The sequence below is a fragment of the Leiobunum rupestre genome, chromosome 1, assembly GCF_980474605.1.
Source record: "Leiobunum rupestre chromosome 1, qqLeiRupe1.1.hap1, whole genome shotgun sequence".
Taxonomy (NCBI): domain Eukaryota; kingdom Metazoa; phylum Arthropoda; class Arachnida; order Opiliones; family Sclerosomatidae; genus Leiobunum; species Leiobunum rupestre.
The window spans coordinates 7,778,873-7,803,817 of NC_143384.1; positions in this window are offsets into that span (position 1 = coordinate 7,778,873).

Sequence of the window (24,945 nt, forward strand, 5' to 3'; positions counted from 1 at the left end):
AATCAATGATCGCATGTCGGACAAGGAAAGTTAGAAATATTTAGGCTCTTTCCATGAGCGCACCCAGAGCGACCTTTCGGTGTCGACGCATCTGAACGGTCATGAAAATTACGCGACGCGATATCGCCGCCTGTTTCCATTGTCGAATCGAACCCCCACTGATGAGTAGATCGCTCCATTTGTAGTGCTACTAATTGGCACTTTGAAGCATTTATCCTAATATCTTCTTTCTAGCCCAATGCGGTGGATTAAGTCAAACTCGACTTTCACCCAAACTAATTTAACTTACGCTTACGCCCCAAATTTATACGTTCATATAAATGTAAATTTAACGGTGAAATTAGTGAAGCAGTTTGGATATATAATTCAGATTGTACCTGATCATGTGAGAAAAAGATAACGGGTTGATATGTTCAGATATAAATTAGAAGCACTAGATTTACCAGTTATTTTTAATTCGGAAATTGGCTAAGAGGCACACCGAGTATAGAAGGAATAAGGAGAGAAAAACCCAAAATGTAGTGAGAACGATGCGATGACCGTTTCCAAGAAACAAAAAGGAGCGATATTTTCTCCCCGGAACACCTCTTTTGTCGTGCCAAGAAGGTCGACCACTTTTATCGCACTAACCCGTTTCCATGACCGTTCAGATGCGTCGACACCGAAAGGTCGATCTGGGTTCGCTCATGGAAAGAGCCTCATTGTAAATATAGATTAGAAATGTTGTAAAAATATATATATTTTTTAAAAGACTCAAAATAGTCGGTGGCTTTTGAGTCCATTGGAAGGCGGCCATTACAGCAGTAAAAAAATCTAAAATTTAAGTAATTCATCCACGACAGCCACATCCTAGGCTGACATGAGTGAATAATACTCTTGTTTAAAAAACAAAAGTCCCGATCATTACATATAAGTGTAAGTAAATTATTTGTTGTATACCCTGCGCCGAAGAAACCAACCCTAACTTCACAGCACAATCTTAACCCTTAAATAAACTAGCCATAGTCTGAATAAACTTAAAATTTTAATAAATTTAAAAATTCGAAAATGCCAAAAATTGAAAAAATAGATAAAAATTGACCCAAAAAACATAAAAATTTATCAATTTGAGGTCATAATCTCATGTTATTTTCAATGGGAAAATGTATTATTTTTTATTGTCAAAACATTTTTCGTTGCTATGGCCAAACGGTTGCCCATTGAATAAATTTCCTTAAGGATTTTTCAAGTTACACGAAAGTCTACCAATCTCCCGACTTTGAACAAAATCGGTTGGTTACACTTCGGGATGTCTCCTTGTTAGTATAGTCTATTTGCTAAAAGAAGTGGCGGCTCATTGATAAGTTTCTACATTCGCGCCGGATATCTTACCTCCAACAAGCGATGCGTTGCGACTAAACCTGCTAAGATGTCATAACCAGGTTAAGACATTATGGAAAGCGGCGGCGAACCTTGTGTAAAATCAGTTGCTTTTCGGCACTGACAAGTTAAAACTTATTTCAGGTGACGTGTGGGAAAATGCTCATCATGCCCGACCGGTGGTGATGGATCCTGAATCATACGGTTGGAGACTTTTCTCATACCAGTACATTGCAATCCTTATAACCCTTGAACCCGTCCCCAAATCTGCACGGATATCGTAGTCTGTAATTGTTCATCACAGTGCCTGACTGCCATGTGCACGTACATGAAGAATGGACTGACTTGCACCAAGTTATGCCTCTGCTCTCGACACTGTTTGAACTCTTTAAATGGTTGATTTCTTAACTTCCTTGCAACCTTGCTATGAGCTCAAAACACTTCAAGAATGATTATTTTCTTATCTTTGCAATCTTGCAATAAACAATGTTGGAACTCTGAAATGGTCGTTTTCTCATCTTCCTGGCTTACTTCCGAGCAACAAAGTTTCAGAGGCCATCTTTGAACCGATGCACTCCAAACTTAGACTTAGTAAATTTTGAGCATTGATATGTGTTTGGCCCCCGAGAAAACCCCTAAGCACACGTTTAAATCATTATTTTAAGCAACAGAGCTTTGGCCGCCATCTTGAATACCGGACTTCTGATCCAAATTTCGCTTTCGCAAGAGCCAGATTCGTATTCAGCGGAGTCGAAATATCCTAGAAACTTTGTTTCCCCAATTTTTACATGAAATTCTTCTTGCATTGTTTTTTTAAACGTGCCTGGTATATTTGGTTTAAGAGGACTGTTTTTAAGTAATTTTTCAACTCTGATGTCCTACCATGCAAAGCAATAATAACTCGTTGGCAATTGAACTTGATGTTCAGAACTTTAGGAACATATGCTTGGTGCCTTAGCATTGATCATAATCGTATAACTTCAATCGAGAAAATTATTCATATATATTGTAAAGTTAAGTAATAGAAATTAGCCAAAGACAAGAACCTGGAATTGAAAGACCAATCAATCAATCACAAATACTCAAAAATAAAATGATTTCTAGGACAATAATTTTCCAAACAAGAAGTGCTATGTCCTTTCGGTTCCTATTAAGGTTTTTCAAAGATATAAAAGATATTTTTTTGTTAAATGAATTTTGCAAAAAGTCTTACGTAAAAACTGTTAAATTATTTTTTTACAGTATCCGAAATTTTTTTGCCTCAGGAATTATAGAAGATGCTTTGAATAAACCACTTTTCCTGTTGAATGATAGATGCATCACCGACAAAAACCAAATATTCTCGGGGGAAATTAAAACACCGGAAAACCTAGCCTGGCCTTACTTCCTTCTCGTAGTCGTTGGACTCTCGAGCTCAATTCTCATCATATTTATCGAGGAAATTATACACAACTAGTCATTATTTGAAGTTCTTTGAACAAACCGCAATTGAAAGAACGTAATCTCGGGTGCAACTAAGTGAGTTTTAAATGGTAATTCGCAATTCTGGCACTATTGTTTTATTGCTTCTGCAGTATATTTGAACTTGCAATTATATATTGTATATGAAGCCTGGTTTTAAAATGCTTTTGTCATAAAAAAAGCGGTATAACATCGATCTTTATTTGGCAATTTCCAGAAGATGCACTTTTTATAAACAATTAAATTATGAATTCTTTATTGCAAAATATTAACTTTTTATTTCATTACTTTGTATTTTTTTAAAAGAAAAGTATTTTTAGTTCAGAGCGACCTTTCGGTGTCGACGCATCTGAACGGTCATGGAAACGGGTTAGAGCGATAAAAGTGGTCGCCCTTCTTGGCACGACAAAAGAGGTGTTCCGGGAAGAAAATATCGCTCCTTTTTGTTTCTTGGAAACGGTCATCGCATCGTTCTCACTACATTTTGGGTGTTTCTCTCCTTATTCCTTCTATACTCGGTGTGCCTCTTAGCCAATTTCCGAATTGAAAAACAACTGGTAAATCTAGTGCTTCTAATTTCTATCTGAACATATCAATCCGTTATCTTTTTCTCTCATGATCAGGTACAATCTGAATTATATATCCAAACTGCTTCACTAATTTCACCGTCAAATTTACATTTATATGAACGTATAAATTTGGGGCGTAAGCTTAAGTCAAATTAGTTTGGGTGAAAGTCGAGTTTGACTTAATCCACCGCATTGGGCTAGAAAGAAGATATTAGGGTAAATGCTTCAAAGTGCCAGTTAGTAGCACTACAAATGGAGCGATCTACTCATCAGTGGGGGTTCGATTCGACAATGGAAACAGGCGGCGATATCGCGTCGCGTAATTTTCATGACCGTTCAGATGCGTCGACACCGAAAGGTCGCTCTGGGTGCGCTCATGGAAAGAGCCTCTATATAATATTTATATCATTCTTTCCATTATTGTGATTTGTAAGTTCATACGGCAACGTTTTAAGCTTAGTACTTTGTTCTGTAAATTTTATTCTAAAAGAAGTAATCCCAGGTGGCTTTCTCTTAGTTATTAAAAAGTTTCTGATGTAATATCACATTTTTATTACCTCTCCGAGGGGACAAAGTCCCCTAGAAGGGTTTATACAATCTCCGTGTCTGTCTGTCTGTCTGTCCTGCGAACGCGTTCGTTTTTTCCGTGCAAAGGTTTATCATCGCGTACGCAATGTCTCGAAATCTCTGCGTTCGCAGTTTCTCGTAGGGTTGGCAAAACCACCGTGTGACGGTGAGCGTTAACGGATTATTTTGCGGATGGGTTTGGTTTGGATGGTGTTTTTTCGTTGACGTTCACCGTCGTGACGGTTTAAACTCAGTTTGATTGGGTAATTAGTTATTGTAATGTTTATGCATAGGTTGTGAATGTTGAGTTCGTGTTATGACGGTTGTGGGTGTTGAGTTTGTTGTGTTTGTGTTATGATGGTTGTGGATGTTGAGTTCGTGTTGTGATGGTTGTGGGTGTTGAGTTTGTGGTGTTTGTGTTATGATGGTTGTGGATGTTGAGTCTGTTGTGTTTGTACTGGCGTTTTATCTCCAACATCTTCTTAATGATTTAGGGACGGACCGAGTGCTGAGTGTTATGCAACCTCTCAACGTCCAATGGCAGGGTTTCCACCAATTGTACACGGTATTCGTCTTAGTATCAATTTGCGGCCGGGAATCCAACCCGGGTCTGCCTCGTGCAAAAGATTTACTCTAACCACTCAGCCACCTACGCTTGTTATTTTACGGTGTTTTTCTAAAAAACAGCTTTGGCGAATGTCCTTTACAAAGTTATAACGTTAGGTACTATAATTTATTCTACATCATTTTAAATATTTATAAATTATATTAATCCTATATTAAATGAAATATTTATAAATTATATTAATCTTATATTTAATGAAATATTTATAAATTATATTAATCTTATATTTAATTAAATATTAATACATTATATTAATCTTATATTTAATTAAATATTTTAGTATGTTAATCTTAAATTTAATTAAATATTTTAGTATATTAATCTTATATTTTATTAAATAATTAAGTATTTTAATGTAAAAGTTGATCGTAATCAAGAATTGAACTCGGGTCGCATTGTTACCACGCGGTTAGTTCACCGCCGAGCAATTGACTTCCTAAGAGAAAATGTTAAATTAAAGGAACCATTATGATAAGGTGGGTTCTTTTACTATACGGTTGAATACAATATCTGTGGATATTTTTTATTGAACTTTGTTTTTTTATTTTTGTGAACTTGTTTTTATTTCGTCGGGAATTGAACCGGGAGCGCGGATTTAGGACTTTGATTCGTTGCCGCTGTGTTTTTGATTCGTTGCCGCTGTGTTATTAGGCCAAAATTATTATGTATGTTTATACACTTTTTTGTTGTGTTTTTTAACGGATCGAGATTACGTTCTTTTTTGTCTAATATTTGGTATTGTTGGTTTTTTCTGTCTTATATTTGTATCTTCTATTTTTTAAGTTTATTTCCTTTTTCCCGAAAAATCGTCCAGTCTTAGAGGAACCTTTAAAGGGAATAGAACCTCAGGTTTTTGGTGTGAAACACCAATCTTTAAAATTTGGTCACCAGCGGCACTCGCGAATGAATTACAGGAGGATTGAAGTTTTCTGAAAGTTTTCCCTTCTGTAGGCCAACTAATTCTTACTAAGTTCTACTGCGTATTCGCGGAAAAAAAATGGCTTCGGTTTCGGGAAATATTAAAAAACGGTTTCGCGAGAACGAAGAACGAACCCGGTTTGGTAACCAAAAAATTAAAAGACAATGTTTAGAGAGATAAAGAAACAAAACAAGAATATTTTTGCAAGTGAAGAATTCAAAAAACAAAAAGATTTTTGGCTAAAGAAAGTTCTCGAAAAACATAATTGGGTTAGGCCTTTGCGTGGAAATTTCGCAGTCCCTTCATTTGATAATTCCTCGTTTGTGACACATTTATTAGAAGTTCACAGACATAACTGTTTATCATGCTTGTCCGGTAAGTAACCAATTATTAAGATTCTACATTAATACAAATAACTAACACTGCAGCTCTTTTTTAAGGAGTTTTGGAAACTGTTAGTGACACCGAAGAAGCAATTTTACCACTCAACTTGCCTAAATTAAATAATAGATTAATATCTGATTTCAACAATGACGAGATTATACCACCTCAAGAAGTGAATTCTCCAGATTGCAGGTAGGTAATTAATTTGAAATACCTGTACTCGAAAATGAAATATAAATTTGTATTTTATTTGGTAGTCTAACTTCCCTTCCCCATCTGATGTCCCCAATTATTGATAGAGAGTCAACAATGTAATTACCACTACTGGCATCAACGAATTGTCAATCTCCTATAACAAATATATCTCCAGAATTTAGTTTAGAGTCGCCTATGTTTTCATCTACCCCTTTCGTACCAGGAGTAAGGTAATTGATCTTAGGAAATTTGCAAATTATACACATTTGTAAGTTAACTGAAAAAAGTATTTTTAGGGAAAGGTTACACAACGCCAATGGGATATCACCAGCAACCCTTTCAAACCTAAATTGCACAATGTAAAAAACTTATTTCTTATATTTATATTTATATTTACATTTACATTTCATGCTAAATATTTTCAGAACAGCCGCAGCCACCCCTGGGAACTCCGCAAAGTTCTATCTTGTAAGATTTATTTACAAGATTTATTTATTTATTTACTTTTGTGTCTATGACATTTTCTTTGTATATTTTTAGCGCAACCACAAGAATAACTACAAACACAAATAGATGTTTACTCGATTTTTCTAATGAAAAGGGCAGCAGTCATTCGAATACCGATGCTACTCCGGTTTCTCCTAGTGATATATGTTAAGTATCACTAATAGATTTAATGTCTATTTTCACCGAACTAAAAGCCAAAAAAATGTAATCAGCCTGGATGCAAGGGAATAATGACTGTAACTAATGTAAATTGAGCAATGTCCGTGAAAGTGAAATGGTCTTGTAGTTACGGTCACACTGGTTCTTGGGTTAATTCAACAACAATCAATTTGAAAGCGGCTGGAGCTATATTAGTTTCAGGAAACTCTTATGCAAAGGTTAAAATTTCGATACAAATTTATCCGAGTAAAATATAGCAAAAACGTTTCATTGAGAATACATTTTTTTTCAGGTTCACGACCTCTTTCAGCTCTTGAATTTACGATTCTTTAGCCGTAAAACATATCAGAAGTGGTTGAAGAATAAGTGTCTAGCTCCAGTTATTCGGTATTGGGATTCTCAGCAGGTGATGTTTTTTATTGTAACAGACATTTTTTATGAATGTGTGTATCTCTTCAGAAATGTAACTTTTTAATTTTTAGGTGTCCATATTGGCTAAACATGAAGGGCCAATTTCGATTGCTGTTGATGGTCGTAATGATTCGCGTGGGTACACCAGTCAGCTATGCTCTGTATCCGCAATGCTGATGGAATCTAATCAGATTGTTGATATTGAAGTTTTGGACTAAAGGCACACAGCTGGAAATAGCAACCAGATGGAAGTTGTGGGATTTGAAAAGATTATTGATAAATTAGAGAAAAGGTGCAAAATATCAGAGATAGCGACAGATGGTCATAAAACAATGGCGTCAAAAATGAGTTAATGGAGTATAAACATTTCCTTGATGAATTTTTATTAAATAACTTTTAATTTTTTAGAGAAGAAATATCCACATATTTTGTATGGCATGCGGCGAAAAATCTCAAAAAAGACTCGGTTTGGTAAGTCCATGAATTATTACTCAAATTAAAAATAATTAAAGCCAGTGGCGTAGGCAAGGAGGGAGGTTTCCGCTTCCACCCCCCCCCCTTGGGCCTACCTTTAACTGTAATAAATTTCCGCCCCCCTTATCAACCCCCTTTTAACATTAACATAATTGGACCCCCCCCATTGACGAAGTTTTGGCTATGCTGGAAAAAAGAAATCTCCCCGAGACCTTCTTCCTTGGGTAAAAGCTATTACCGATCATTTCTGGTACTGTTCGGAAAATTGCGATTAAAATCTTAATAAAATGAGAGTAAGTTTTTTACAATTCTACTAATATAAAATAATGGTTTTTGAAATGTCTAATATTTCATTAATATTTTAAAGCTGATGTTCTTAACAGTACTCCATCATGTTCAAGGAGAACATGAATGGCCAACTGGATGTTGCAGACACCATCTAAACCTGCCAGAAGATAGGGAAGATAAACCCTTACTGCGCAAAGGATATGCTCCATTTGAAGTACTACGATAAATAGTTTTAGAGAAAGAGTTTTTGCAGAAGTTCAACTACTTTACCAACTTCCGGTAAGTTATTTAAAATTTCCTTTGGTATGTAGATCTTTAATAATCTTATTATTTCTAGACATACAGGCCCATTAGAAAACTACCACAGTGTGGTTTTAAAATAGGCATTGAAAAGACAAAAATATGGGTGAAAAATTAATTATTTGGAAGCATTCAATTTATATGATTTAGTCAAGTGTTAGAATTTTTACTGTTTTTAGATGGGAGGGTTACATCGTTCGTGTGATATTGGCGGCACTGGACCACAATGAAAATGTCAATCGTCCCGAACGTTTGAGTAAAAAAACTAGTGAACTAATGTAAGATAAATAATAATTATTTTGCTTATGCAAGGAGTTGTATTATTTTCTTATATATAGGTATGACAAACGTTACTCCAGAGTAAGTAACCAATGGTCTGCTAGAAATTTGAAAATCGATAAAAGACACAAATTTAGAACGGAACTTTTGGAGATGATATGTGACGAAGGGGAAAAATATGGGTCTAATTCTGTTTGCGAAGGGCTACAAGTTAACCCGTTAACAATCAAGCCAAATATTGCACCAAAGGATTGTCCAGAAAAAACTGACCTAATTTCAAAACATGTTAGTCGATTCTGTCAAGGGGCCAGCATTACATTACCTGTTAAATAAACAAAAATGGTGTTATGAGTCCTTGTGATTTACGAATTAAATTTACCAATAATTAAATACCATGTTTTACATTTGTTTTAATTAAACGTACACTTGTACAAGTTTAGGAATATATTTTACCTATCACTGAGCTTTTCAGGTACATTGCTACAAATTCTTTAACAAAAAATTTACAATAAACCAAATTCTTCAAAGCCTTTGTAAATTCCATTATCTGATGGGTAAACATCTCGTATAGCCCACACTACACAAGACGGAATTATCAATCTATTTCTGGGACCCAATCTACGAAGTTTCCAATGAATAAATGAACGATAAGCAGCGTGACGGAATACTCTATTGGTAAAACCTTCCACTTGAATTTGGTCACCTCGGGCGAGAATAACCAGTTCTAAAATATCTCTCTCCAAGATATTTGCAGCAAATCTATGATTCTGTGTTACACATCTTGGATCTCTTGCGGCTGTACCGCAAACCCTTTAATCCGGTGTGTTATTTCCTTCTCGGCAATAGCCACAGTAGCACCAGGATAAGTCTGAAGACTTAAGTGAAGGTGATTTTGGTTCTTCAGATTGACTAGGGTCCACATTCTTCGAAGCGACACTTGTATGTTTATCATTTTGCGATACAGTGCATGATCCTCCAGTACATCCTACTATTTCTCTTAAATCACTCAGAGCATCAATTCCATTGAGACAATCAATTTGCTGCAATGGTAAATTAATTTTATCAGTATACGATTGCATATAATTCAAATAAATCAGAACCTGGCTAAGAGTCATTCTAAGACTAGTCCCATCTAATTGTAGTTTTTTGGCAATTATTTGAGAAATTTCATTGAAACTGATACATCCTTCAACAATTATCCCCCGTTTCGTATTTATTTCAGTTAATTTCTTCCTATAAGTAACACTTTTCTTTGGTCCCTTAGCTTTTGGTGGCTTTGTTTTTCGTATTTTCTTTGGTTTTCCATTAGCGAGCACTCTTACGTTGTTTGTCTGAGTAGTTGCCTTTACTTTAATAATTGAAACAATTTAAGTTCAAGTTAATTTGAAATATAATTAACTATCGGAGTCTAATAGTTGTCTAGAAGATTAACTTTTTTGTTCTGGCTCAAGTAAATTGGTGTCATTTTTATAACATCTTTTTTTTCTCTTTATACCATGATGACTAGTCCTTTTCAATTTAGTTCCTTGAAATATAAATTAATTAGTTAATGTGTACCAGGTAATTTTAAATAATTTTAAACTCGCCTTTATTTGGATTTTCCGAATTCACACCATAGATACGCTGTTCAAATAGAGGCCCAAGGCTTAATCTTTCAAGACCTTCTTTGCCATTGTTGCATGACAAATCACATTTGCATAAACTTGTACATATTACTTTTTTGGCGCGACAGGAACATTTATTTCCTCTACAGTTACTTTTAATACACTTGCAGATTTCCATTTATATATGTTATCTACACGCACGTAAATCTCATCAACAGTACCTTAGAGAAAATGTTAAATTACAGGAACCATTATGATAAGGTGGGTTTTTTTACTATACGGATGAATACAATATCTGTGGATATTTTTTATTGAACTTTGTTTTTTTATTTTTGTGAACTTGTTTTTAATTCGTCGGGAATTGAACCGGGAGCGCGGATTTAGGACTTTGATTCGTTGCCGCTGTGTTTTTGATTCGTTGCCGCTGTGTTATTAGGCCAAAATTATTATGTATGTTTATTTTTTCGGATACACTTTTTTGTTGTGTTTTTTAACTGATCGAGATTACGTTCTTTTTTGTCTAATATTTGGTATTGTTCAAATAGAGGCCCAAGGCTTAAGGTTTCAAGACCTTCTTTGCCATTTTTGCATGACAAATCACATTTGCATAAACTTCTACATATTACTTTTTTGGCGCGACAGGAACATTTATTTCCTCTACAGTTACTTTTAATACACTTGCAGATTTCCATTTATATATGTTATCTACACGCACGTTAATCTCATCAACAGTACCACCTTGCCTAAACAGAATCGTATTTGTTAAACTCCTATACTACAACAAATTATCCAAAATACTACTATAGGTGCTATAATTTCAGCGCCGCTGCTAGAGAGTCGGGGGGAAGATAATTTTACCCCCAAAATACGCGAGAGGTTATATTCCCTTTAAGAGCTTAAGTCATGCCCAAAAGCTTATCCCGTTTCAGTATAATAACGTGAAAAATCGTATTTGATAATGGTAAAGTGTTGCGCTTCTTGATATTATATTTTCTATTGCTTGATTTATAAGTATTTGAACTAATTTATTGCTTGACTGCGTTATAATATATTTCTATGAATTATTTTGATTCTGAAGTCTGATTGCTTGACTGTGTTATAATATTTTTCCATGAGTTTTGTTTCTGAAGTCTAATGTATTGGGTTGTTATTGTGTATTTTTCTATTCGTTATTTTTATTTTTTGATACTCTAATATTTTAAACTGGATATAGTATAACATTACTTATGCGTATTTCGAATGTGCGTGACGTGGAGGGTATTTTTACGTTTTATTAGGATCAGTTTTTTTTAATTTTAAATCTTTCGTCTTATTTGTATTTTATTTCGATTTTTCAGTCGTATATTTTTATCGAGTTTTATACATCGTGCGCTTACACTGATGTTGGTCTGGTTTTTAACTGGGTCGTCATTACTTCGTAATTTATTTTAAACGTTTTCTCGAATGATTAAGATGTTTAATTTGAAATAAAATGAGTGTTAATGATGCAGCAAGTAGTTCGTAAGCGAGAAAAATACAAATACTCTCTGTAGATATTTCTTTTATTAAAATCGGCTTCGTATTATATTTAAATAATAAAATTGTACCGTAAAGAGGGTTAAATTCAATTGCGCATTGTTTTAGTACGTATAACTCACTGTTGTAACTACTTAAATTAAAATATTCTGAATAAATTAAACTCGGTTGTTTCGTCTCAATTATTTTAATTATAATTAAAATTTTATACCGAGCGGGATTGAACCGGCATTACGTTATTATTAAATAACTCTAAATTGCTGAAATATATCTTTAAGGGTCATCTCGAAAAATTAATACCGCTAGGGACAATTCTTCCGAGGAGAGGTATATTTTGGCTTGCGAACTTGTTTTGATAAGCAAAAAGCCTGTCACATGCGCTTAAACTGTACTAATATCATTTTCTAATACGAAATGACATCAGTGGATCACAAAGGAGTCTTGTTCGCCACCTTCTGCTGTACTACGGCCAGTTGGTATTTTTGACGTTTAAAATTAAAAAAAAAAAATGTACACAGCGCCGATAACTGGCACAAATTTGAACTAAAAATTAAGGCCAATGAAAGCCCTTGAAATTTTACCAAAACTGGGATATCTTCCCTTCATAACGAGAGTTAATCAGGAAACTAGGAAATGCGCAAATGGGAAATGCCTTAACCAATATGGGGGTTAAATTAATCAAGGTTACAACTAAAAATTCCTTTGGGTTAGTAGGTGAACTACGTCACTTATATAAAGACGGGATTCTTAAAGAAAACGTAAACGTGGTAAGCAAAGACATTTCCAACATATTTTTCTAAATATGTCTTCGAAAACTTGTCCACTGACGTATCCAGGAATTTGTATTTAGTCATTTTAAAATGCAAAAAGGGGGGAAAACTGACATTGGCCTTAGAGACAATTTATTGGCCCTATCAACAAAATTGAAAAAAATAAACAAAAGCCTACCAGGAAGAGAAAAGTACCTGAAAGTGATACCAATTCCAAAATCTCTAGTTTTTAAAAAAACAGTCTTCCTCGCCCTAGTCAATTGAATCCTAAGCGAGTTATATTAAAAGAGTTTCAGCCTTAATATTAGTACAAACACCAAATACAAATTTAGAAGCTTATACTTCATAATATTGCAACTTTTTTAGTTTTGGATATAGTTCCAATTTTTGTAATATGTATAGGCTCAAGGTGATTTGAAGCAAAAACACCTTTTAATCATTTTTGGTTTGTTCCTATTTTGTGATAATTCTCACTTAATAACTCGGGGAATTAATTTAAAAATGTTTTGCTAGAAACCCTTATATTTTGAAATTAGAAATATTTAGTAATTTTAGTCTGGGCTGTGACATAGATAAAATAACTTTGTATATTGCTAGGAAACTTCGTGTTGTAGAAGTGACGCCCGAACTTTGGAAGAAATCTGGTGGCGGCACCCGAATAATATTATTTGGTGAAGTTCGCACTACTTGAAGTACGTACTAGAACCTTGGTGTAACGCAATCGCAATTGCAAAGGCTTAAGCGAGCTATATGTATTAAAAGTACTTTTTCTTGAACTGAGAGCAAATTTTAAAAAAAATGCACTACAGAAATAGCATTCAGTAAAGATTTGAAGTTTGTTTTAAACGCTATTTCAGGTATATTTGGAGACATTTACCTTGTAAAATACGTTTATTCCCACAACTCCGACCTCAAATTACTCAATACGTTCTCCGCTCTTGAGAACACAGTCAACTGGTGCAGTCACTAGATGTCAGGGCAATCTCGTGATAGTCAGTTTGCCCCATTGAAGTTTCCTATCTATATACGAAGTTATTTTATCTATGGAAGTAGAGGTGGACTAAAACTTAACCATTTTTTCCAAGATGGCCGCCAAAATGACCCCAATTTTTTTTCCAAAACCAGTTTTAACCTTGGAAAAAGTCAAAAAACATATTTTAATTTTAACCCTAAATTTGACCCAAGATGACCCTTGACCTCAACGCTTGACACTGTACACAACCCCTAAGCCTCGGTCTATTACCCCAACAAGTTTGGACACGATCGGACAAGCTCGGACCGAGATATCGGCGGTAATATTTGACCCCACCTTCTACTTCCGTTAATTTACTTTTGACATCACTTTTTTTTTCGTTTTTTAGCCATTTAAAATGCTAATTAGTTAATTGTGAGATATGAAAACGAATTCGCGACCTTCGCTTTATAGCCTTGACAAGTTTTGGCCCCACCCAAAATACTTTAAACAGCTAATAAACGAGTCTAAACTGGCGATAATAACTATTTCTATAAATAATGATTGTTTTACATTTAAAATCCATATGACATGTGTAAGCGAAGGAGGTCACAAAAATCGAGCTCTTTAAAAGTTAAAAATAATTAAATTATTTATGTGGAAACCAGAAGTTAAATGCAAATCTCCTACTGAGAACCCTTGTTATTATGAGGAGCCATGTCGTAAGCACGCTTTTAATTTATAGATAGTTTTAACTTTAGTGTTAAATGCTGGGTTTGTCAAGCTTTATTTCTGGAACGAAGAATTTTTAAGATGCATTTGATGAACCATTTGACATCTAGTTATTCTAATAAAACGCTTCTTAATATTGACGTTTGCGATTGTTCTCATTCAAATCAACCGGAATACACAAGCGAAGAAGAAATATTAGACGATCAAATTATTGATTATTTGAATGCGTTTAACGTAAAACATCGAGAATGGTTAAGTACCTTTGTTAATGATAATGGAACCACAAAGAAAATTCAACGTAAAAAAAGACGATTGCTATTAAGAGTGAAGATGTTTTAAATTCAACAATAAAACCAAACGTTGTATTTCCACCGGACTTCGTCATGCCGTCTGATGAACAGATGGAAGCGATTATCTTTTTTCAAGAATATTGTAAAAATAATCAAATTTTAACGCCTAACGAGGTTGAAACGCCCATTGAAGTTTTGGAAAATCTTGAAAAAACTAAAATTATGTGAATAAATCTGTTTTTTCTTATGAATATATTGTTCTTATTTTTTCCTACGTAAAATAGATATTTTAACTCTTTTCGTGTTAAGTTTTAGCGTGGTAGATCGGTACCGTTGCAGAATGTTAATCAAATAGTTTAAAGTTCGACTCCGGAGCTTTTTGATCTAACACGATAAATCTTTTATAAATATAAAAACGAGATGTCGTACAACTAAACGATCATTATAAACATGTCAAGTTGCGTGGTATTTCTACCTTCAAACGCCTCACCCGATATATATCAAGAAAACACGCCTTACCTTTAAAGTACAGTTATCAAAACATTTAAATTTTAACAATGAAAGATGGACTTGCGCATTAGCAGAGATAATTCTTCCTGAAACTAATTCGAATATAACAAAGGCGTATTCGCATTTCCAAGTAGGGCAAGTGACAGATGTTATTTCACCCGAAGAAAATCAATGGGATTATATTAAAATTGAAATTCCACCCTAACGTTACGAGGGTGATGTAGACCGAAATAAGAATACTATTCCGACATCTCTTCAAAATAATATACTTAATGAGTTTGCTAAAAGTATTGAGGCCAATCAATCACTTAAAGGAAAATTCAAATAAATACGGTAAAAGTAGATGAAAACGAACCTAATTCAAAATAAAAAATACAGTTAAAAAAAGATGTGCAAGTAAGAATACCTCAAGCATCGCCCCTAGCTTCCGTTTTAGAATTTCGAGAAAATGATTTTGTTGACAGTAATTATATTTCAAATTATCCACTCTCAAATCACGTCAAAACTATTTCTTTAACTTACGCAACAAATTTTATTGAAGTACGAATAAAAAAAGCGTTAATTGTAAATAAATATCAACAAAAATATTTACCACGACAAATTCCCGTGGAAGAAACCAATCACAACCTAGGAGGAAAAACAGAAAATTAACAAGAAACCGCAACTAAATTTAGAAATAAAACAAGAAGAAAACCAAAACTTGAGCCAAAACTAAATTTAGAAGAAAAGCCAAAATTGAAACCAGAAGAAAATCTAAACAACATTTCACCAACAGAGTGTATAATTCCAAATATTAATGGAGACGTCAACCAGCCAGAAGTTTTAAAACCTTCCAAAGAAAATAATTTACCAAGTTATATTCCAATAGCAATCTACCGTCTCAACCTGTTATTAAACCAATACAATGGAATAATTACGCGATTGTGTTTGATGCCGGTAGGTATGAGGGAGAAAGACAAAATAATAATGAAATTCAACCGTTCACATTACACTTAATTATACGTGATTTATTAGAACAATGTAAACCGAGACAGTTTGATGGATTAAAAACCGCGATATAGTCCGATGATAAAGACAATATATATTTTAATTTAGAAATACCAGTATTGATGGAAATTAAATTTCAAAATCCATTAGCAGATCATTTTAAAATTCCACCAGACACTTATTTTACGGGTATTCAAAAATTCAGACCGTTAAATAAGTTAAATAATATTACTTTTAGTTCGTGTACCAATTTTATCGACAAACGTCGTGAAACTACAAAAACATCGCAATTTGAGCAGGAAGATTGGGCCTTCTACTCCGTATCAATTATCCAACCTTTTCTATTTGAAGGGCAAAGAGATGATTTTGGAAATGTTATTCCATTATCTTTACATAGGCAATAAAAAAACGAAATTCAACAAGCAACAAACTTCCCCCCTTTAAACCGGTTCGAAATTCATTACGTACTCGAAGAAAAAAATTGAGGTCATTTCATTCCCTCCAGACCTATAGGCGGCCTTCACCGGCCCCTTAGCAAATATTTTTTAATATAAACGCGCCAGAATTTCAAGATGGGGTGATTAGCAGTCAAAATCCTTTAAAAGTGTATGAGGAAAAATTTATGTCCGACGAAGATTCAGTTATAGATTTTAGATATAATAAAAATATTCCAATTGAACCTCGTAATTAGGAAAATGATACTTATACGTTTGAACTAAATTATTACGAGGCTGATAAGGATTCGAGCGGGAATATTGAACCGTTATCTCTTCATTTCAAAATTTTAAACGAACTACAAAGATATTTTGATTCGCATGTCTCTCTTAAGGCCGGATTTTTTATTTTTAAATAAAATAAAAAATATTATTTTCAAATCGAGTTAATGAGTGGGTTGGAAATTAAAATATTCGGACCTCTAGCAGACCTCTTGCAAATTGAGTACAAAATAGATTATATCTCCTCAGTTTATAAAAGCAAAGCATTAGACCCTCTTCAAATTAGATTAGAATTAGAGAATACAGTTAATTTTATAATTTTTCGAAACGATTTAAACAGAGTTGAGAATAGTCGACGACAAAAACGTGATATCGATTTCCACAATTACGAACAAGGTAAAAATAATAAGCTAAATGTTGTAGACAAATTCCATTGTCGAATTCCAAGTGGCGTTTATCACACTATTGAAGATATTTTAATTGCGATGAAACACTCATTGCCGCAGCAAAACTGTGCTAAATTCGCGTTTAATTTTAATTCAGATTCGACAGTTTCAGTTAAAGGCTTGGGAGGAAACAGTTTTTTAACCTTTCCAACAGATAACCCCAAACTCGGACAAATGTTAGGATTTTCTACCAACCAAATTGGAAGAGCTCTTTTTAAGGAAATCGGTATGTACCCCACAGATATCAACCACGGAATATCCGGAATTTATGTTTATACAAATATTATACAACCTGTAATTACAGGTCACACCAACACACCCCTGTTGAGAGTTATTATATTAAATGAAAAAAAAATAGAGCCAAGGTTGAAAGATTTCATTTCTTAGACTATTTTCCAGTACTCTACGATCAGATTACGGTGAACTTTTGCCATATAAGACCGGAAAGACTATTGTTAAATTAATATTTAAAAGAATGGATTCTTAGTCTAAAGTACACTTAAAACAAGCTCACCATGCAACGATATTATAATCATTATGTCCAAACAGGACGTGGATATAACGTGTTTCGAGGAAGCCAATATCAATCTGGGCGTGGCTTCGGATCAATTTTTAAAAGTTTAGCGAGATTCGTAACACCTCTTTTCCGCCCCGTAGCTAAATCACTCGGTATACAAGGCTTTGATTTGGGTAAAAGAGTCATGGGTGATGTTATTGCAGGTCAAAATTTCAAGGAGTCGTTAAAAAAAATAGTAAAATTGCTGGAACAAATCTTTTAAATAGTCTCGGTGATACCATATTAAACACACACAAAGGATCTGGAATTTGAAGAGTAAGGAAACGAAAAGCAAAAAGGAGTAATAACCAAAGAAAACGCAAGAGAACAAAAACCGATTTTCTTGACTAAATATTATGCCTTAATTTGAATTTATGTGTTCGGAGTTGAAGCTTTTTAATGAACCCTTGGTTAACGGGAATATTGAAGGGAATAAATTTGTAGATGATTTTCCTATAGCACCCTTGTCGAATGCTACACAAATTGATTTTTCTATCCCCGGGGGCGATTATTATATCGACTTGTCGAACTTAATGCTTAAAATTCGAATTCGCGTCAAAAAAGACCAGAATGGGACTTTAATCGATATTCCAGCAGTCGAAAAAAAGTTTCCCTATGTAATATTCCACTTCATTCTATTTTTAGCCAAATAGATGTATTTATGAATGAAACTTTAGTACAGTCTAGTAACAACTGCTTACCATACTTAGCATATTTAACAACACTTTTAAATTTTGATAAGGGGGCCAAACAGTCCTACAAGACCGCCGAAGGCTATTACGAAGACGGCTTTTGTGACCCCGCTCTAGCTTTTTATGATAATAATAAAACTAAACAAAACAATGGAATTTTAAAAAGAAGTAAAGATATTGGAGGATCGAAAGTTTGTGAATTTATGGGCAGGCTTCATGTTGATTCTTGTAAAATAGACAAATTTCTTTTAAACAAAGTAAATTTAAGAATTCGACTCTTGAAAAATTCCGATGAATTTATAATTATTTCCCAAGAAGATGTAAATAATAAATATAAAGTATTTTTTGAGGATGCGATTCTTACTGTTAAACATATTCTTGTAAATCCCGATCTCCAGCTAGCTCATAATGCCATACTTCAAAAACAAAGAGCTTTGTACGACTTGACGCAGACTGTAGTGAAAACTTTGACAATTTCCGCAGGCTCGAGCGATTTCATGAAGTCGAATATTTTTTTAGGTTAAATTCCAAATCGCGCTATAATAGGAATGGTAAACAATTCTGCTTACAATGGCTCTAGTCAAGAAAACCCCTTTCAATTTAACCGTAATAACCTCTCGTTTTTACAACTCTCTTTGGACGATCAGAATATCCCAGAAACTGCTCTAACTCCAGATTTTCATAAAAACCTCTATGCTAGGGCGTATTATTCAATATTCTCGGCAATGGATTTAATTGGAAATAACTCGGGTGATTGTATTGATTACGAAAATTATAAAAACGGAAATACATTATTCGCGTTTGATTTAAATTACGATTCCTTGGCAAATTCTAATAATCTCTCAATTCAACGAAATGGTAGTTTACGAATGGTAATGAAGTTTTCCTCCCCCATAACCAATATTCAAATCATAATTATTATTGGAGAATACGAAAACCGATCTGTTATTAACCAAGAACGACAGGTTACGTATATTACGGAATAAAAAAACAAACAACGAGGACAAAGATGGTTTAGTTGCCTAGTGAAATTGCAGTGGTAAAGATGTCTCGAACTCACAGTCTCTCGCCTAAGCAAGAAGTAGCGGTAATAGGTTATGTCAACCCATCAATCAAAATTCATCGCCGTATTTGAACTGAAATTGGAAGCCTGGCAATCTCTTTTCACATTCGAAAAAGAAATAACAGCCTTTTTTGAAGACCAAGTTGCGAGTTTTCACACCTGGCTCCCTCTTGAAGGTTCAAAGATAAAAATCGACTGTTTCAAGGGACAAAAAGAAAAACTTGTAGATGTACGGTCTTACGCAAGAGGAAAAACCTTTTGTATCATCTTTTCTATTCAACAAATTATGGATTTACTCTGAACCAAGCAGCGTGGAAAAGATCAAATCATTTTAAACATACAATTGATCAAGAGATTAATTGATTTTTGTCAGCAAAAATATTATACATGATATAATCATGAGCTCACGGATAAAATGTTTAAAATTACCGAAAATTGTCAGAATCCTCACTGCAAAAATTCAATTTCTCACGATCTTTCTTGCAAACTAGGATGTGGGACAAATTTTGAAGATAGAGTTGAAAATATGATGTTATTAGCCATTCCAAAATTAAATTTTGATCATATCGTTCTAAGATTCCTAAAGAAATTGGTCTTGACCCCTTAGTAGAAGAAAGTCAATTATATTTTGATATTGTTCAAAATGTTTCAAATTTAAAATGCGATTTAATTTATTAAAATAAAACTTTTGCTATAGTCTGTTTATTATTGTTATACATACATTTAAAGATGGTGTTGTCAAAAACCGACAAACAATTAAGTAAAGTTTATTACCATGTTGAAAACCCATAGAGCTATTCTAACAGTGTTACTTTAAGAAAAACTTTTCCAAAAATTTCGGAAAAAGAAATTAAAGTTTTTCTCCAAAAACCACCAACTTACACTCAACACAGAGCTAGGAGGTTAAATTTTAAACGTAACAAATTATACGTAACAACCCAGCAAACACAAACACGTCCTATGTACATCCGATAGACGTCACACTCGGATCTTGCCTTCGTCCGTAGGACATCCCAAAATCAGGGGTTGACGTCGGTCGGACGTTAAAGGACGTCCAAATGTCCGGTTTGTCTATAGCCGTAGTACGTCCCGGGGACGAGTTTTCGGACATCCAACGGCGATTACGGCGGTCGTCCCCTGGATGTCTTTCTATAAAACCTAGAGATGTCTTTAGGCCTTTAATTTGGTTCAATCATGGCTCAATAGGGATGAAACTAGGACGTTCATTGGATATCGTATTATGAACAAATAATTTAAAAAGCCAAACTTGATATTAAAATTTTATTCAAAACATTAAAATACAAGATAATGGAAAAAATCCAGCAACAAGTGTACAATTTGATTGTAATAACACGAACTCTGCAAGTATTAGCAGTTAACATATAAATTACAAAACTTATATAGTTATTTAATTTTTATATAACAAAATAAATTTCGAACTAAACAATTAAAAAATTAAATAACCTTCCTTATACAAATGTAAAAAAAAACAATAAAATTGATTTTTAAATCAGAAGCAAAATAAAACTAAGCCATTTAATACTATTCCTTAAAAAAAATTAAGACTATCATATGAAAAATGTGCTCTAGAATTTATTGTTTCTCGAAGCTTAATATTAATATTTATCCAAATCTTACTTTTGGAATTACAATTTAACTATATAAAATAAAGCTTTAGGCGAACCGTTCAGTGAGAGTAATGAATAATTAACTTAAAAAGTTAAATTGAAACATGTACAGGTCCAAAATGAACTTTAAAAACAGCGAACCTTCCCTAACATTCGGAGAATTCAACGCAAATCTTACTTTTGGAATTACAATTTAACTATATAAATTATCACAGTATAAAATAAAGCTTTAGGCGAACCGTTCAGTGAGAGTAATGAATAATAAAGTTAAAAAGTTAAATTGAAACATGTACAGGTCCAAAATGAACTTTAAAAACAGCGAACCTTCCCTAATATTCGGATAATTCAACGCAAACCTTACTTTTGGAATTACAATTTAACTATATAAATTATCACAGTATAAAATAAAGCTTTAGGCGAACCGTTCAGTGAGAGTAATGAATAATAAACTTAAAAAAGTAAATTGAAACATGTACAGGTCCAAAATGAACTTTAAAAACAGCGAACCTTCCCTAACATTCGGAGAATTACACGCAAATCTTACTTTTGGAATTCCAAATTCACTAAACTATTCACGGAACACATTTGAGCTATAAGTCCACCATTCAGTGAGAGTGAAGATGAATACTCCATAAACGTAACGCGTCAAAATAGACTTTGATCAAACATATTTTCTTCCTACCTCTGTAAAAGACACATTAAAAAAATCTAATTAAAATCATTAAAAAAATCAAACAGTTTTTTAATAAAATACTTACTCTTATAATATATTATCAGCGATACAAGAGATTACTATGTTATAATCTTTAACGTTTGCGTAGAACGCATTATGTACTTTATGGTGACCGATTCCAAACTATCGAGTAATGGCGTCGTACAAATAAACTACAAACTGGGCTACCAGATATTTTAAAAGGACTTTAGCTCGGCCAACTTAGATCAGCTTTTTCGCAGTAATTGGCTGTGATTGTAGAAATAATTCATCAAATGAAAATAATGGAATTAAAAATTAAGAAAATAATAATATAAAAAAATATAAAAATTAAGTACAGAAAAAATTAATTAAATAATTAAGTAGTTTTGATTTAACACGTAATTTCATTAATTCACGTTAAATAAACTCGTAAATTTAAATAATAATATTCTTAATAAAATTAATATTTTGTGGTTCATTAATCATTATCAGCTCAAATACAAATACAGGTGAAAAAAATTAAAATTAATTGCTGATAAACGCACCTCTAGATAGCATTGATGGACGAAATATTTCGGACGAATAGTGGAGACCCATGCGACGTCGATTGGGCTGAATATCGGATGTCACGAAATTGGTTCTACGAGGACTAAAATGCGACGTCCGTTATTCGTCCCGTAGGACGAATTTTGGACGGGACCAAGCTGGGCTCTAAGGACCATGCTGGGACGTCCCAGGGACGATTTGTGTTTGCTGGGAACTATTGACGAAACTTTTATGGCAGATTTATTAGACTTACCTCTTTTACAACCGTTTAATAATAATTACCGCTTGACGCTCTTAGTTCAGGATATTTTAAGTAAATTCGTATGTATATATCCCTTACAAAATAAAACCTCGAGCGAGATTGTGAAGGCCTTTAGAGACGTTTTAAAAAATCGAGTACCTGTTAATTTATGTACCGATGCCGGGTCAGAATTTAGAAACGCCCCATTTCACGCTCTTTTAAAAAAATATAGTATACACCATTATCTTGTCTATTCGAAAAAAATGCCTCTATGATTGAGAGACTTGTTCGCACGGTAAAATCTAAAATATTCAAAATGATTACAAAGACCGGTAATTTACATTATCTTAATAAATTACCATTAATTTTAAAATCTTATAACGCTCGAAAACATTCTACAACGGGAATTGCCGCTAAAGATGTCAATAAAAACAATGAATCGGCAATTTGGAAAAAAATTATGGCAATCCTAAAATAATTGGCAAACCAACTTTACAAATTGGTGATAAAGTTCGTTTAGCCGTTGCAAAATCAACATTTGATAAAGCATACAGGGGAACGTTTACAGCCGAAATATTTAAAATTCATAGAGTAATTACGAGAGAGCCTTGTATGTACATTGTGAAAGATCTGTCAGGCAATGCAATTCAAGGGGCGTTTTACGCTCAAGAAATTGTTAAAATTCGAGTGTAGAGAGCTACAATCTTTATTCAACATTTTGTTAACCATGGGTAAAGTACACGTTCTCCTGGGTCTAGCGATCGTAATATTTGGGGTTAGCGCTACAATAGTGGCATCCACTATGAAATTTAAAAAACGAAGTCCCGAATATACCCTAGACATTGGTGTTTGTGACAAAGCAAACGACCTTGGAAAAGACACGTATCTCGTAAAATGTAACGAGACTTTCGACGTGTGACATTTTAAGAAAGAAGACGGAACTTTGAAACCGTCTATTAGAGGGATCAACTTAACTAAAGATCAATATGAAAAATTATGCATTTTGACGGTAAGGTGAAAGATGAATTCTATTCAAATTCAATCCATATTACGGTGTGGCCCACGTTCGAGAGATAAATTTATCTGAGTGTTTCCAGCCAACCGATTACCAAAACTTCCAAATAAAAAAAGCTATTGTTTCATAATTAATACTGACCCTGATACGCTTCCAGGGTATCATTGGACGGCGGCTTACAAATCCGGCGACACTCTCGACTTTTTTTGTTCTCTAGGCAGATCACATCGTGACTATGGATTTCCGCTAGCACGATATGGCGAACGTATTCGATACAATACTCATAAATTTCAATCAGATAAAAGTCAAAACTGCGGACCACATGTAATTTATTTTCTAATATATGGAGATCTCTTACAGTAAGATAATTAACGAATTGTATAATTTCAATTTAAAAGAAATGATAGTTTAGCGTTGTTGAATATGTGTATTCATTTGATGAAAGAATGAAAAAAATAAAAAGATTTGCTTAAAATAAAAAAATGTTTATTTATTTCATACCTAATTAATGCTACACATAAGTATTTTTATTATTCTTGCCAGCGCGAAGGAGGTCTGGTTTGTCGTTTTGGTCTGGGGGATTTTTTAGGTGATGGTGATTTTAATTTTTTTTTGCGGTGAGATTGGAACTCCTCCTACAGCACCGTCCTCTGAATCTACTTCTTGATCCCAATCGTCTTCCTTGCTTAATTGACTTCAAATATCTGAATTTTCCAAGTATTCTTCAAATATTTCTTTTTCTCGATTTAATCGTTTTGGCATTTTATCATCACTAATTGTTTTTTGTAGCTTAAAAATCGGTGTAGATGATTGTCGTTCCCGAGAATCTATAGTCTTCAAGAGACCCGGGAATTTGGCCTCCCCTAGACTACCCACTTTCTCTCTCGCTGAGCTAGTTTTTCATTTTGCGTGTTATGGCGTTTAGACGCAGCTCTGCAGCTTCACCAGCGTTTACTCCCTCGGGCGTTTTGAAGGGTGAATAAAATTGCGAGGCGAGCAGGGAGTTTAAACCTATGTTTATTGGGGCAACAGGTACGGCTGCTTGATAGTTGGTAATTTCAACTTAAGGTACAGGTATTGCCTTTCGCATTTGTCTAGCCTCACCAAGAACTATTAAAAATTCGCGTAATTTGGAGCGACTGTTTAAATAAGAAGATAATATATTTTGCATCTCATGATCTAGTAAGTTATAATATGTTTCCTGGGGAGAACCAAGTTGTTTATTTTCTTGAGATATTTGTCCAACACTCGATGCGGGAACTAAAACCATTTTTTTAATTTTATCTTTTATTGAATAAATTGGCAATTAATGGAACGATAGATCCTAGGAGCTTCGGTATGAAGAATCCAGTGCCTTTCTGAATTAACAAAGCACGCTTCCTTTTTTGGGAAATTTTCGGACTGGCCAAAAATCGTATTGCTTTTTTATATTTAGATAATTGTTTTTTCTTGGATTTTGCTAAAGCAATTCCACCCCTTTCAAATTTTTGC